Source organism: Acipenser ruthenus, chromosome 1, assembly GCF_902713425.1.
Source record: "Acipenser ruthenus chromosome 1, fAciRut3.2 maternal haplotype, whole genome shotgun sequence".
Lineage (NCBI taxonomy): Eukaryota > Metazoa > Chordata > Actinopteri > Acipenseriformes > Acipenseridae > Acipenser > Acipenser ruthenus.
In genome coordinates this window covers 24,914,496-24,928,424 of record NC_081189.1, presented here as the reverse complement: position 1 = coordinate 24,928,424, position 13,929 = coordinate 24,914,496, and the positions used below count along the sequence as shown (strand labels likewise).

Sequence of the window (13,929 nt, the reverse complement as noted above, 5' to 3'; positions counted from 1 at the left end):
AAACTAACCATGATGCAGCAACTCAACTATGAAGGTCCATTAACTACCCAGCTATAACTTTTAAATGAAGAGCTTGACTAAAGTGTAGAATTCACAATAGCACAGCTTTCTATTACTTTGTAAACAAAACATAAAGAAATGGGTATTTGGGCAAATTATACTCTGCCTCAAAACTTCTCCCAGTAATGAGAATTAGAATCAAGATAACAAATGTATGAATGTATGTGTGTGTGCGTGAGTGTGTGTGTGTGTGTTTGTAATTTAAAATAATTGAATTATTTGAATGCCAGTTTTCTAGCGCATGTAGAAGTGAAGATCACACATGGTTTTCATTTTTATTGCTTTTCATCTGCAGTCACACAAACTGAAATGGATAGCAGTCTCTTGTCTACAAGTTCTAGACAGGTGACAGTTAGAAAAGAGATATTGTATAAAACGAAGCTATTAGCACAAGGAAATGTTATCTCATGTTATTTTGTCTCAGTCACTGAAAGTATAAAAGGTCTGATTACACTGCTAGCAGTAGTGGAAGGCGGAAAGCGATAAGCGGTAAACCGTGCGCTTTTTCATATACTGGAGGCGGGAAACCTCGCGGTTTATGTTAATGTATTATCACATGTTAATGTTGAGAACAAATTTATTTGATGAAAGATGTCAAGAAATAAAGGTTAAATATGTTTGTGTATGCTGTATTTGTGTATGTGTCTTTATTAAAAAACAAACAAACAAAAAAAAAACATGCAGCGTTTCACCTGAGTAGCAGTCTCCAGAGTGACCATTATAGTTATATAAATAAACGTTATATATTTCTTAGCAGACACCCTTATCCAGGGCAACTTACAATTGTTACAAGATATCACATTATTTTTACATACAATTACCCATTTATACAGTTGGGTTTTTACTGGAGCAAATCTAGGTAAAGTACCTTGCTCAAGGGTACAGCAGCATCCCACCTGGGATTGAACCCACAACCCTCCAGTCTAGAATCCAGAGCCCTAACCACTACTCCACACTGCTGCCCAAACAAACAAACAATTATAGACAAACAAAGCTAAACACTCATGGTACCTCTATCACTGGGTCTCACATGTCCTTACAGTTTAAAAAATTAAACCAAATGAAGGAACAGATTGAGAGTAATGTAAAAGTAATTCTATATGACATTATACATATCTATCTATCGATCGATCTATCTATCTATACCAAACAACGTTATTCCACACCATATAAAGATAATGTGCATTGCATGACTGAATTGTTTACATGGCTTGGCAAATCCAAGAGTTTTATGAAATATAATTTAAAAACCTGTACAAAAAAACCCTCCATGAAATACTACAAGAAGCCCGTCATTATTAAGACCTATCAACTTTGAAGTGTTTTGCTTGGAGGTCTATGGCATACAGTACGCTATATACTAGTGTATGCTTTCTGTGGCTCTTCAAATACAAATATTTTTTACTTGACATGTCTAATTTGGCCGCTATGGTGTCCCAGGTGTCTTGCTTCTTTAGTGTATCCTTATCTGGACTGTGGGTATCATACAGTTGAGGGCATTTTTGCACCGTGAAAACCAGTCTTCCGTTGGCCATCTCTCACTGTACATAATGTAGATCACAACAACTTCAGTTGGTCTCGATGTTAATTTGCGCGCGGTATTAAAAGTCGCTCTGGTTTTTATACCACGCGCTTTTCCGTTCTGCACACTGTGTAATTGCACCCATTCAAAACAATACTATAGATTTTTTTTGCTGCAGGTTTACCGCTTTCCGCTACCGCCCCCAATGTAATCAGACCTTAATAATACATATATCTAGGGCTTCTGATTTTCGGTTTTAACCGATAAAACCCAATTAAATAGGCGGATAGCAAAATAAACACCGGAAAACACCGTAAAACGGTGGAAATGGTTAATCTATTCACATCGACTTTACCCTTTTCACATTTTAAAAAAAATAAACCTACTACAAAAATAATAAATACATTTCCCAGTGCTGCTGGGCAATGTCCCGCCTTCCTGACTTGCATCTATCATTATTGTTTCGTTCTGGATACTTTAAACCCGCCCCAACTACTGAATGACAGCGTATTCGTACATTTCTATTGGACACTCCGCTTGCGAGATTTAAAACGAGATTACAATCAGGATGGAGACGTGTTTGCGGGATTTCAAAAGATGTATTACAGTTAAAATACGGACGATTTTAATCAAAATTGTGGCGAAATGTACAAAAATGCCTACACACAAAAACCCCAGAAGAATGTGATCGTGACCATAGGGATTTTGTTAAGGAAGACAGCAAAGCAAAGAAGGTACAACTTAAGGTACAACTTAAGTGTGCAAGTACAACTTAAGTGTGCAAGTACTATACATATTTTACAGGGAAAAAAAAGCATTTTGGAAAGTAACCGAAAACACTAATAGTATGTCAAAAACGAAAGCCCCGAGAAAAAACGATTTACATAACTCAAAAATAGCTAAAAATAACCACCGAAAAATACAATTAATAAAACCCGAAAAACAGAAGCCCTAAATATATCACATTTAATGTCACCAATATCTGACGTCAGTTATTGTTTTACTGATGATCTTTTGCTTTCCAAAATCTATTTTCATTTTCACTCAGGTGAAGGCAGTTTATCCTGCCATAACACTACAGATTCACAGTCGGTTACAGCCTAGGTAAAACAGACCGTGAATTACAGTACAGTATACTCAAATTCCATGCTGCCAATTACTGGAAACTGGCATCCAATTACCTGTAAGTCAGGAAGTGAATTACTTACTTTAAAACAGTGTTGTGTCAGGACAAAGATGTATATACATATATATTGCAGCTATACCTACATAAAACCTTAATACAAAAATACAACTCGCATTTTTTCCCAGTGTTTTTCATTAAAATGTATGTAAATCAAACAATGATAATGGGTAAATTTATTTTTGTTCGAGCACAAATCGTGGCTGCAACAAAGTACAAAAATGTTATCTGTACCGGTGTCTGGAAAAATACACATACCGTTTAACTTCATAACAAAATGGTGTAAGCTGCAGTACACGTTATATTGAGTCTCAACTACTCCAATGTGGAAAGGGGAATAATAGCAGAAAGGAAATCATGTGCATTTGAGGTAGGAAACCGCACTTCCTCGCATGTAAGAGAAAAGGGTCTCTGAGCTCTCCGCTTCCGGTATGAAAAGGAAAACTGAGAGGAGCTGAAAACTGAGCTCCTAGTTCCAAATCCAGCTCCGTTATACAGTGCAGGACACAGGCGTCAGGCTGAGGCAAGTCGGGGCAAATATTGCAACCGGTTGTGTCCACTTCCATTAAAACCGAATGAGATCTACTTGTAAAGGTAAGGGTAACAATGAAAACATGTTTTGTTTTCAAAAATATTTATAATGTTTATGTTTGGTAAGTCTTTTTTTTTTGCATTGTTTACCAATCATTTCAAAACAATGAATCTGGGATGTAGTGCGATGAACTGACATTACGTTTTGTTTGATTACCAGTAAATAAATAATGTTAATTACATACATGTAATTAACATACATGTATTCTGTTGTTGTAAGTTTAAATGTGGTGATAATGCACTTCAGCACTGTAATCAGGGAAACGCCGCCCTGTTTCCCTTATATGCTTGGATGCCTCATTTTCATGAGGACAACATTTGAAATGTCATGACTAGTTGTCCGGTCTGTTTACCGTAGGGGCATTTTTAGACTGAAAATAAATAAGAGGATAATCGTGTTTTTATTTTAATTTTGATTGGAGATCTAAAGCATGTTAAATGTGCGAAAAACTCAGTCTTCATTACTGTTTTTAACGTACTGTATTTATTTTGTATATATATTTTTTCTATTTCGCAACTGTTACGCAAGCAGTTCATGTCCAAATTGTTTATAGTATCTTTAAAACTGATTTACGGTATCATGTTGAACATGGAAATGTCAATTATTTAAGTACATAATGTTTTTATTATCTTTAGGCGGTTTAAACGTAGCCTGCATTAAGTACATGCTGTTGTATTGTAGATGGAATGAGAAAAAAAAAAAACCAAAGTTTTAACTGTAGCTGCCACTTAAGTTAGACTGGCAGTGGTAGCCTAATGCAAGAGCTACTGTACTGTACTATGAGACCTACGGGCTTTTTTTTCTGTTTCTTTTTTTCAACAAGAGGCAGACAGTTTGACACATGCCATGGCGAATAGAAAATTCAATAGGCCTTTGTATACAAAGGGTTAGCAGATGGATTCCCAGTATGCAGACAAGGGGATATGACTTTTTTCTGTATTTATTATTATTATTTTTAACAACATGGTTTTACCTATACTGGTCAGTCAGATTAGAAGAGGAGTGTTCTTGCTGAACCCAGTTCCACAACACAACTGTGGCTGTACAAATCCACTGCACAGTATCACATAACAAACTGTATTTTTAGCTCTTTATGGGGGCAGACAAACATACTGTAAACTGAGTTTCTAATTGTATTTTTATATAGTTATGGATTGTAAATACATAATGATTCATACTTGGAGCCTAAATCATTCTTCCAGATAACTGAGCATAGTTTAGGTGAACTGAGGGTTGGCTTTGCTGATATGTTGGTAGTGTACCGATCCTGTGGGTGACTCAGTGAGTGTAAGGATATATAAAATGAATCAGTAACAAATGTTCCATCCTGTGCAACATTTGCAAATAATGTCTAATGTAATCTTGTTAAATAATTTACCAACTAATGTATACACAGATAAATAATGGCAGTTACAGCACAGTATGTGTACAGTAATCTGTTCTGTGGTATATTTATCACAGTTGACTTCTGTGGAATCATTCCAATGAATTGGGTGGCATCATCCAATTATTGCAGCCAAGCTGTGGAGTTTGACAGATGCAGCCGTTCCTTTGTTTGCCAGACGAATCCTGTCATGAGATACACACACGAGAGATGACATAGTTCTAGTAGTAACCGTGAAAAAGACCACTGTGTATCATGACAAAAAAGCCCTATAGCATGATTTTTTTTTTTTCTTTTTATCATCTGGCCATTTGTGACACTTCTTCTATAAACTGAAACATCTGGTGGTAATTCTGCCAAAAATAGCTTTCAGAATTAGCTGCTTTAACATACTGCAGTATATTCATGCAGATACTTTAGGTTGGGTTGAACAAAGAGGCTTGGCTTCATTTGTAAAGAGGTACATATATTCTGTAGGCCAATAAAATTGGCCATATGTCCTCCTTGAGTAAATTATACTGCCTTATTTAACTTGTAAGATTTATACAGTAAAAAGGGGGGGGGGGGATGATGTGACAAAACTAGTAAAACACAAATCAGGGTAATTTAAGAGCTCAGATGTTGCTGCTTCTTGGTTTTATAACCATAGAAGTTCTACTTTGTACTATGGCTGGCAGAACCTTGCTGTAGCAAAGTCATACAGTGTAGCATCTTTCCAAAAAAAAAGGCTTCATGAACCATTTATCAGTTGGAGGCAGTTGCCAGAAAGCATTCTTTAATTTTGCAATGCTGTATAACATTCTGTAAAGTGATGATTTATATTTAACTATTAAACAGCAGTGATCTCACCTGCAGGTGTTGAATGAAAAAGTGACCTTGTTAAAATGCCATGGTTTGCAGTAAAGAGCACAATGTTGGCAAACATACAGTTTCCACAGGAAATGCTTGCATTCTTTACAGAGCCATGGTTGAAGTATTTGCTTTCTGAATGTGCAAATAATATTGTTTGGGGGGGGGGGGGGTTCGGGGGTGAAGAAGTGTTTGTACTGAAATGCCATTGTTCAAGTCAAATATGTTTACTATTTTCATGCCATGCTGAAAACTGTTTGGAATTTCTTACACAGGGCTCTGTACTGATATTCGGTTCCATTTTCTTACAAAGGTGTCATTCATTTAACTGCATGCATATTGGTTGAAGGACTGCGTAATTCTTCCAGATAATTGAGAAGATTTTAGGGATATTGAGGCTTATATAAAGAATGTCAGTTGATTTATCTGACTGTAAAGGAAATGTGGCATCCACAACTTTTTTCTACAAAAGGGATTTTAACAGCGGTACATTGCATCACTGCAGTGCTTCCTCGTAACACAGTCGCCCTGCATAAAGTGGAACTGGTTAGAAGGCAGTTTGGTCATGGCTCCCATGATGCAATTCTGCTGTACTAACACTTGCATTCTTCTAACTACAGTAAGAGTCCTGACTACAGTGTTTTAAGGGGAGTGTTATATTACTTAGACATACATTTTTCCAGAAGGACTTTACCGATGTCTTTATAATTTTATGAATGAGTTATCGATATTAATGTATTGGTATTTTATTATCAATTTAAATCCTGTGTCCTGGAAAAATCATACTGCTGAATTACTGGAGTGTACATGTTTGGTTATCGTTTCCTAGACTTTAAGGAAAAATGCTTTTAACAGACCTACCAGGGGCTCCCGAGTGGCGCATCCAGTATAAGCACTTGCTAGAGTGCAGGATGCGCTCTATAGCCTGGATGTCGCGAGTTCGAATCCAGGCTATTCCACAGCCGACTGTGGACGGGAGCTCCCAGGGGGCAGCGCTCAATTGGCCGAGCGTCGCCCGGTGGTAGGGAGGGTTAGGTCGGCCAGGGTGTCCTCCGCTCACCTCGCACCAGCGACCCCTGTAGTCTGGCCGGACGCCTGCAGGCTTGCCTGTAAGCTGCCCAGAGCTGCGTTGTCCTCCGACGCTGTAGCTGTGAGGCAGCTGCACGGTGAGTCTGCAGAGTGTAAAGAAGCGGGCGGCTGACAACACACACTTCGGAGGACAGCGTGTGTTCATCTTCGCCCCTCCCGAGTCAGCGCAGGGGTGGTAGCGGTGAGCTGAGCCTAAAAATAATTGGGCATTTCAAATTGGGGAGAAAATAATAATAATAATAAAATAATAATAATTGGCAACGACTAAATTAAAAAAAAAAAAAAAAGAAAAAAGACCTACCAAAAATGTTCTGTAATAATATATTATGTAATTATTTTGGTGTTTAAGTCGGTTTAACATGGAATTAATATTTTCCAACTTTCAGAAATTCAGTGCACAAAAACTGAACACCATAACAAAATATGTACTGTTTATACTGTTGAAAGTGTAACATTGCAATCTACTGTATGACAGCCAACTTGTTTTTTTAGTTTGTTAGCCAACATTGAAACCAGACCTTTTGGGCCTGCAAGAATTCAATCCTGAAATCCTAGAATGGGTGCAAAACCTTGATTAGCATCTTACATACTTTACTTCATTACTGTGAGAGCAGTGCTGGTAACATCACCATATGTCACATTAAATGTTATTTTCCACCTGGAGTAAAAGGGGCTAACTTTGTTTGTGTGATTCCTTTGGTCATGTCATTAAATGTTTGTTGCAGAAATTTTACAGGAATGGTCTGAATATTATTCAGATTTCTTTGAAATTTAGGGGGAGGGGGGAGGATCCAGTATAATAAATATGCAAGTTGCGACTACATTTTTATTGTGTTCTCTCACAGTTTACAATCGGTATTAAACATGAACCCAGTCGAGTTAACCCTGTTTCACACACAAACTGCCTACTACACTTGGTGTGTGATCCTCTGTTTGTGTTGGAAACGCATCCATTGCTTTGATCAGTTTGCAACTGAAACACATTTGGGATGTGATTAAATGTTTCAGTCATTTTGAACAGGGTTCAGGCTCCAAGTTGAAGGGTTTTAATTCGGTGGATTCAGTACTTTGGCTTGGGGACCGTTAAACCTGAAAGCCAGTGTGAGTTTGCTTGTTTACTTCCGTTGCCATTGTATCAAGGATCATTCAGTACGGTAGTTTACTTTTTACTATTCATGGGATAATCATGTTCCTCTTAGCATTCTAGTCTTGTGTCTCATTTCTTAAGTTAAATTCTTCATCAAAATGGATGCTGACTTGCATTTTACGTACGAAAAGCTAGCACAGATGCTTATTGTTTGCTTACTGTTAGTGTTTGCTTTGGTTGCTAGGAAGTAGCCAAAACTCTCTCAGATGACCTTTATGGAAGGAGCTGGAAAAACTTTTATACTCACATTTACATCATGGTGATTGTTACAGTGATCTAAGCTCATGCAGAAATATTTGAGGTGTACCAAAATGGTTGTAGCGCTGGCACTGTTAAAATAATCTGATATGCTGTACAGAATGCATTATGCAAACAGCTTCTAGGAGAAGAAGCTGGTTTACTGTCTGCAGATAATAATAAAGCAACACTGAGCTTTTGTAAAGATAACATTTAGGATTCTCTTTATAAGATTGTGAGGCCAGCACTAAAGTGCTGCCTGCTTCTTTGTTGGATGTCAGTTGAGGTCTTCACAAGCACTGGATTTTGATAGCTTGAGAAAGAACATAGCGGAACAAGGGGAGATATAGAGCAGAAGCTTCTCTGTTTAATCGAAATAAAAATGTGATGGTAAAAATCCTGTAAAAAGGGCATGTCATACCTATGACTGTGTTTAAAATAGGTATTTCAAGATATTCCACAATTTAAACATAATATGTATTATTAAAGCATTCACATTCAAAATTGATCACTTGCTCTAGAATTAATATACAACAAATGTTCCTAAATATTTAAATGCTTACCTAAAAACAGTGAATGCTAAATTGTAGAATACTTCATTTTTTATGTCCACCTTTTAAAGACATTCTATTTTCACCATCGATGAATTATTATTATTATTATTATTATTATTATTATTATTATTATTATTATTATTTATTAGCAGATGCCCTTATCCAGGGCAACTTACAGTTGTTACAAGATATCACATTATTTTTTACATAAAATTACCCATTTATACAGTTGGGTTTTTACTAGAGCAATCTAGGTAAAGTACCTTGCTCAAGGGTACAGCAGCAGTTACCCCCACCTAGGATTGAACCCACGACCCTCTGGTCAAGAGACCAGAGCCCTAACCACTACTCCACACTGCTGCGCATCAAACAAAATACAATGCTACCCCGTTATAACGCGGCTGTCGGGGTCCATAATTGGAGACGGCATTATTTGTGTTTTGCTTTATAATGAATATTGGCATTTCTGTTCCCGAAACGATTTATAATGGCCAAATTAATATTGTAGCGTAATGTGGAAAATTAAGTAGGAGACACACACAGTTTGCAGGTACTTGAATCAAAGGTTTATTGGGACGATTATTCCTGGCCCCTGTCAGCCTGGGCCACACCAAAAACAACAAACAAACAGTTTTGCACATTCACAGAGCAGCTTATCTGACTCCTCTATCAGCTCTGTCCGCGTTGATGTGGGCTTTCATGTCCCCGCCTACCCGGACGTCAATCAATCCCGGCTGAGGCAAGCTTAGCGCTTCCTTGCTGGCACACACACACGCACACACACACAGACAAAGGGTCCGTAGACCAGTCGTGTAACAGTGTAAATCCCGGGTCGTTACAATATATACAGTATAATAGAAACTGCTGTTCCACCAGATTAAAGTTTACACCACTCTTATTTAAATAGTATATTTTTTATAAGAAATGTTATGAACTGTAAATAAATAAGACCGAATCCAAGGAGGTACACACTTGTTTTTTGTTTTGTAACATTAACGGACAGTTTGTTTTTACTTTTAGAAAAAAAAAAAAAATAGCACAAGAGCTTCATAAGTACTGTATGTCCCAGTTTCAACTTAGATGGGTTTAAATACAGTAATGTAAACAACAATAAAACCCAACATTTGTGGGTCAAATTGCATTATGGGGGAAATGGAAGCCACAACCTTACCGTGTTATAACCGATTCCGCACTGTAGTGGGTCGCGCTATAACGGGGTAGCACTGCATAAATACATGTAAAAATAAGAAGACACATATAATGTCCCCTTATTGAACTGGACAAGAGCGACCTTTAGCAGAAATATGTTCCGCTCTTTGCAGCTGGTGTCTTTCATTGAAGACATTTTAAACAAAGAAATCGTGCTCCTGTCTGCAGTGTGTTAAATCATTTTTGAAATTTTGGAATTACCAATTTGCACATTCAAATGCATAGGATCGTCAAAAAATGTGGTTGCATTGGATACCATATTATTATGTGTTTTTTTTTGTACTGTTTTTATTCATTTGCTGAACGAACCTCAACTACAGTATAATGACCAGGATAGCATTTTTGATATGGTTATTAAGCATCCCCATCCTTGGACAAAATCTGATGGCACCCTTTACTTGACCCATCAGTCCTTTCCAGATGAGAAAGGACTGATGCTTTGAGATAGTAGCTTCATAGGCAGTACACAACTGTATTCTATGTTTCTCCAGGTATTGTTTAAGCATGGGTATTGTAATAAGAAAATAATTCTTCACAGGGTTGAACCTAAGGAAGTATTGCTGTAAAAGATGTTTACAAAGTTGTGCTAGAGGCCACATCAGTTCAGTTACGAGTTACTTCTTAATTGCAAGTTACACTTAAGCTTTTCTCATCAATTTTTTTGTTGGCGTTATCATTTACCGTATACCTCATAAACCTTTCAACTTTGTAAGTTAATCCTTTTGATAAGTATCAAGCTACATTCCATCGACTAATTAAATACAAGGAATAAGCAGTGATTTATTTTCCAGAGAGATGCATCGTGCCAAACCATCTTTTTCTCCAGTATTTTATACTTGCCACTCCAAAATAGTTAAAGTATATTTTAGACACTAGTCTTGAATTGCAGACAGATTTAAAAGTATTCATCAGATACATGTTGTGATGTACCCTGTTCCTAATTTATCTGAGCTTTTTTACTGTGTGCAAAAAGTTAATTCAAGATCTCCTAAAATCATTATTATTATTATTATTATTATTATTATTATTATTATTATTATTATTATTATTATTTATTTATTTATTTTTATTTTTTTTCTGAAAGCAAAACACCATGGTGTAAACAGTTTTGTTTCATATCGATCATGTGTTTATTTCTCTTAAGCCCCTTTCACACACGCATGCCGTTCAGAGACATTCTGTGCCGGTATAATATCTCGCTAGGTGGTTCAGAGACGGCATAAAACATGACAGTGGTCACAGCTATATATATTTTTTTTACATAGGGCAGCAGTGTGGAGTAGTGGTTAGGGCTCTGGACTCTTGACCGGAGGAGGGTTGTGGGTTCAATCCCTGACGGGGGGATACTGCTGCTGTACCCTTGAGCAAGGTACTTTACCTAGATTGCTCCAGTAAAAAAAAAAAAAACTGTATAAATGGATAATTGTATTTAAAAATAATGTGTAAAAAAAAAATAATGTAATTGTATGTAAAAATAATGTGATATCTTGTAACAATTGTAAGTCGCCCTGGATAAGGGTGTCTGCTAAGAAATATATATATATATATGTCTGCTAAGACATATATATTACAGTGCCTTGCATAAGTATTCACCCCCCTTGGACTTTTCCACATTTTGTAGTGTTACAACCTGGAATTAAAATGGATTTAATTAGGATTTTTTGTCACTGATCTACACAAAATAGTCCATAATGTGGGGAAAAAAATACATATTTTTCAAAATGATTTACAAATAAAAAACTGTAAAGTCTTGATTGCATATGTATTCACCCCCTTTGCTGTGACATTCCTAAATAAGCTCTGGTGCAACCAATTGCCTTCAGAAGTCACATAATTAGTTGAATGGAGTCCACCTGTGTGCAATAAAGTGTCACATGATCTCAGATTAAATACACCTGTTTCTGGAAGGCCCCAGAGTTTGTTAGAGAGCATGTCTAAACAAACAGCATCATGAAGACCAAGGAGCTATCAAAACAAGTCCGGGATAAAGTTCTGGAGAAGCACCAATCAGGGTTGGGTTATAAAAAAATATCCCAAACTTTGAACATCCCCCGGAGCACCGTTAAATCCATTATTAAAAAATGGAAAGAATATGGCACAACCACGACTGCCTAGAGAAGGCCGTCCACCAAAACTCAGTGACCAGGTAAGGAGGGCATTAGTCAGAGAAGCAACCAAGAGGCCAATGGTAACTCTGAAGGAGCTGGAGAGATCCACAGCTGAAATGGGAGAAACCGTCCATGGGACAACTATAACCCGGACGCTCCACAAAGATGGGCTTTATGGAAGAGTGGTGAGAAGAAAGCCATTGCTGAAAAAAAACACAGCAAATGTGGAAAAAGGTTCTCTGGTCTGATGAGACCAAAATTGAACTTTTTGGCCTTAGCGCAAAATTATTATTATTATTATTTATTTCTTAGCAGACGCCCTTATCCAGGGCGACTTACAATTGTTACAAGATATCACATTATTTTTACATACAATTACCCATTTATACAGTTGGGTTTTTACTGGAGCAATCTAGGTGAAGTACCTTGCTCAAGGGTACAGCAGCAGTGTCCCCACCGGGGATTGAACCCACGACCCTCCGGTCAAGAGTCCAGAGCCCTAACCACTACTCCACACTGCTGCCCTGCTGCTATGTGTGGCGCAAAGCCAACACTGCTCATTACCCTGAGAATACCATCCCCACGGTGAAGCATGGTGGTGGCAGCATAATGTTATGTGGATGCTTTTCATCGGCAGGGACTGGGAAACTGGTCAGGATTGAGGGCAAGATGGAGCCAAATGCAGGGAAATTCTAGAGGAAAACCTGTTTCAGTCTGCAAGAGACCTGGGACTGGGGCGGAGGTTCACCTTCCAGCAGGACAATGACCCTAAACACACAGCCAAAGCTACACTGGAGTGGTTTAAAAACAAGAACCTGAATGTCTTAGAATGGCCCAGTCAAAGCCCAGACCTCAATCCGAATGAGAATCTGTAGCAAGACTTGAAAATTGCTGTTCCCCAACGGTCCCCATCCAACTTGACAGAGCTTGAGCAATTTTGCCAAGAAGAATGGGCAAAAATTGTAGGATCCAGATGTGCAAAGCTGGTAGAGACTTACCCAAAAAGACTCACAGCTGTAATTGCTGCCAAAGGTGCTTCTACCAAGTATTGACTCAGGGGGGTGAATACTTATGCAACCAACAAATGTATTTTTTTTTGTTTAACTTTTGTGTCACAATAAAAAATATTTTGCACCTTCACAGTGTTAAGTATGTTGTGTAAATCAAATGGTAAAAATCCCAATTAAATCCATTTTAATTCTAGGTTGTAACACTACAAAATGTGGAAAAGTCCAAGGGGGGTGAATACTTATGCAAGGCACTGTGTGTGTGTGTGTGTGTATATATATATATATATATATATATAATAATATTCTCAACTCTACCACATAGTATGCCTGGTCCTGTTGCAACTTACATAATATGAAAGGAAATTGCATTACAAAGTATCCAGTAGTTATACATAAATGAAAACCGTGAAAAACAGGCGGAAATAGGGCTGAGTGTAAAGAGTTAAAAAAAAAGAAATGGCGCACTGGTTAAAACGAAAAGCACCTTTTTCTTCTGCTGTGTGCAAAAACTTCACGTCGGGCAATGGCAAAAGCAATGGAGAGTGCTCTGTGTCACAGTGATGAACAGCTGTAGGTCTCCTGAAAGCAGCTTATTTTAAAACAACACCAGTGTGAATGATGATGCAGTTAAGTATATGTGTGTATATATATATATATATATATATATATATATAGTTTTTATATGCAAAAGTGCCTTTTTTTTGCCATTCCCCCCTAAAATGTTGGAATCCCCCCCCCCCGCCCCCCCCCCCCCCCACCATTGGCTGCAGCATAGGGGGGGAATCCCCCCAGCACACAAAAATGAAATTCAAGCCCTGATAGGCAATTCACACAGACCAAATGCAGCATCAGTGCCAGTTCTGAGCCGGTATAACTTGTCTGTGTGAAAGGGGTATAAGTCTGTTATTGATTGCACAGTGTTTGAACATTCAAGTACTTTTTACTTGGACAAGCAAACTGTTGAGGTGTAATCTCATCCATGAAT

General features: G+C 37.7%; 1 protein-coding gene across 3 annotated transcripts in view; it reads left to right on the top strand.

The window, feature by feature from the left end:
* Positions 1 to 3,098: 3,098 nt before the first annotated feature.
* LOC117973217 (synphilin-1-like) overlaps positions 3,099 to 13,929 on the top strand; it is a 50,060-nt gene continuing 39,229 nt past the window's right edge. The window contains exon 1 of one of the 3 annotated variants that reach the window (XM_059022500.1): positions 3,099 to 3,359. The gene's annotated coding sequence lies outside the window, so the exon portion shown is untranslated. The remainder of the gene's footprint in view (positions 3,360 to 13,929) is intronic. The other 2 variants (XM_059022493.1, XM_059022502.1) reach the window with 2 other exon arrangements.